Source organism: Artibeus jamaicensis, unplaced genomic scaffold, assembly GCF_021234435.1.
Source record: "Artibeus jamaicensis isolate MK-2021 breed Jamaican fruit bat unplaced genomic scaffold, CSHL_Jam_final contig_415, whole genome shotgun sequence".
In the NCBI taxonomy this organism is placed as follows: Eukaryota; Metazoa; Chordata; class Mammalia; order Chiroptera; family Phyllostomidae; genus Artibeus; species Artibeus jamaicensis.
Window position 1 is genome coordinate 7,099,565 of NW_026521823.1, and position 3,504 is coordinate 7,103,068.

The window sequence follows — 3,504 nt, forward strand, 5'->3', positions numbered from 1 at the left end:
TTTTCTACCCTGCCCAGACTACCCCTTGACTTATCAGGGAGCAGTAGGCCCAGAAATCTCCAAAAGGGCTGGGAAAACCTCTGAACTGCAGTGCTCAAAACTTCATCCCAGGTTCTAGTTTTGGCTCTACTCTGTATTACCAAGTGGCCTTGGGATAGTCTCACCCTGTCTAGGTCTGTGTCTACCTATGAATACTTTCACAAAAATATTTGGAGGGGTCAAGATAGTCAGAACCTGTGAGACACAGAAGTAAAAAGCAGGCTGGTACAAAAAGATAACAGGAGGCAGGAAATCACATGTCAGAATGATGATAGTTAAGGGATATTCTTGGAAAAGTGCAATTGATGAAGACATCCATTTGAGAGAAACAGTAAGACAGGAAGACATAGCTAATGTGGCTTTACACCAGAAGCCAAGATCCAAGCAAATAAACTGTCCTCAAGTACAGAGAACAAACGTAACAAACAGGTTTGATCCAATTGTGTTTTGGTTGTCAAGGTCATTTATTCATAAATGTTCATCAAGTGTCTATATTTATGAAACACTATGGTCAGTATTGAGTTGATAGTAATAAACAAAATAACCATAAATCTGCCCCCATGAAGCATACATTCTAGTGAAGGATACAACTAGGTAACCAATTGCAATACAGTCTGACGAATGCACTCGGAGGGCAACACTCACATTGCAGCCTATGTCATTGGCACCCCTGAAGTCCATTTTCACAAACCACAATGTGAGTGGTGCTCTAGGTAAGAAATATAATTTTAGCCACTGAGTTTTTGTATCTCCCCAAAATTCATACATGCAATCCCAGCCTCTAATGCAACTGTACTTAGAAATAGAGCCTTTAAGAAAATAATAAAGTTAAATGAGGTTATTAGGATGGGGCTTTAATCTGATAGGGTTAGTGTCCTCTCTATGAAGAGACATGATCCTCTCTCTCTCTTGCTTTCTCTGCCATGTAAGGACACAGCAACAAGGCGGCCATCTACAAACCAGGAAGAAAATCCTCACCAGAAATCTACTTGCTGGCACTTTGATATTAGCATTCCAGGCCCCAGAACAGTCAAAAAAAATTTCTGTTCTTTAAGCCACCTAGCCTGAGGTACTTCATTATCTCAGCCTTAGAAGGCTAATAGAAGCACCCATTCCAATCTTACGGATTCATGGAAGTCCTCTTAAAAGAAAATAAAATTTAATTTTAGATCCAAAGAGTAAGAGTTAGCAAGTCAAGCAGTGTTGGTAGAGGAGCTCAGGGAAGGTATTGAATAGAAATTGTTTCCAAGCAAAGAGAAGAGCAGAGGTACAATAAACAAGACCAAGACACATTCACACTGAGTGGGTCATGAAGTGTGAGGAGATCGGCATGTGAAAAGATTAGAAGGGTCAGAGTTACAATAGGTCTTTTATAAAGCTATATAAGAACTTTGAATTTTACCCTAAGACCCATAAAAATGCTATAGCATTCCTAAAATATTTAAAAAATAATAATATTAACTGGAGTCATTTGTTCTTACTATCTGGAAGGATAGTAAGAACTTTTGCAGCTTTTCCAGCATTTTGCCAGCACCACTTGGTTAGTCCTCAGTGACATTTGTTTAATGAATGCTGGGTTTAGGCTTCTTCTGAAGATATCATGATCCTTGTCTTACTACCACAATGTCTCTGTGATTCCAGGTCAGAGGAGTTATTTTTAATGATTTCCTGTTGACATAGTAAGACAGCATTTTTCTAAAGCAATCCATGTAACTCTGCCCTAAAATTCAGGTTTACATTCAGTTTGCCTCCTAGAGCTCATCCCTTGAACCACCAGGCCAGCCAACACAGTGCTGGATTTGTGAAGATCAAGTTTAAACCGATCACTCTGGCCTCCAGAACAGTTCTGTATATTTTTTTCACCTCCTGAAATCTGCTGATCCTTGGATGAGTATTACCACACCACTTTTACATTTTTCATCCTTCTGGAAAACAATAGCAAGACATCAGAGCATGAAATAATGTATTGTTCAGGGGTCTGCAGAGCATGTGAGGTCAAATTCTCCTTTCTTTCGGCCTTCACATTGTTTTGTGAACTCCGATAATGGCATTGTACCACATTCGGTCTTCAGGAAAACAGACTTTGAGAACAAAAGTTGATGGACCCTGACAGCCAGTTTTTTAGGTCTGTTCTTCCAGCCATCCAAGCATGGGATAGAGTTACACTCTGACCTCCAAATCCTTGCTCCGTCTCCAAAGTCCTCTCACAACATGTAGGAACTCGTGACTGTTAGGAATCTACTGCTTGCTGGGCATACTTGAGTCAGCATTTTGAAAAGATGGTTAGCTCTCCAAAATCTTCAAAATAATTTTTCATATTATTTCTTTAATGTGGATCTGATGAATAGGAAAAAGCTCAGTGTGATCAAAGTAAGAACTACCCGTATGGAATGAGTAGCACCATAACCCAAGCTTCAGAACGGCAAGTGAGCAAACCCCACCCCAACCTGGTGCTATTGCTGATTGCAGCTGATAGCAAGAAGGAGGCAAAATGTTTCTGTGATCCATAATCTTGGAGCACCCTATTCCTAAATGCCAGTCTTGTAACTCAATGAGTGAAGATTCATAACAAAGCAAGGGGGGTTTAAAATGGCTTCTGAGACAGAGCCATGTCATTCGACTTAGCTGAAACTTCAAAGGAAGATCAGATAATATGTTTGTGCCTAAAGGACCAGCTCGCTTGAATTCTTTGCCATTTTTGTGTGTGAGGATTAGACTTTGGTGGATTTGGCAAAATCATTGCATCCACTTTATATAGAAATAATATTGCACACCCCTCCAGCCAGTCCTCTTCCCTCCAGCACCTCTGTTAGTGCTCCTTCCCTCTAGAGCAGCTGCTGCCCCTCCACCAACACTAATAGAGTCACTGCCGATCACCTCTTTTTTCCTACTTGTACTTGTTTGCTTGTCTGTTGCAAGTCAGGTTCACTGGAAACAGACTCTGAGACACAGATTCGCATGCAGTTTTCTTGGGGAATGCAGTTAAGACCAAGGTGTGCAAGGAAGTGATGGACTCAGATGTGCTGCAGTGGAAGAATAAGGGCAACAGGGATGTAGTCACACAGAGACGGATGCTACAGGGAGTCCTAAAGATACCATTGTCCTTTAGAGTTGCCTCCAATGAAGGCAAGGGGGCCAGGTCTTTATATTTCTAAGCTGACAGGTTATTAGGTGAGGGCTGCTTCAGGAGACAGGTCACGGCATCAAACAAGACTGTTCTCGTAGGCAAACAGCAATTCCTGGTAAAGAGCTCAGCTGGGAGCCCTTGGCAATGACACTCCCAAAATCTGGGGTCTGGGTGTCTCAAACAGGAAAGGGGATGTGGATGATGCCCCACAAATTCCACCACAGCCCCTCATTCCAATAACGTAAAGAGCAGCCCTGGGGTGGAGAAAGTCTGCCTTAGGGTTATTTGGCCATCTTTTTGCCCCTCTCCTGTTAGGTCAGCATCCCCCTTTGATTCCC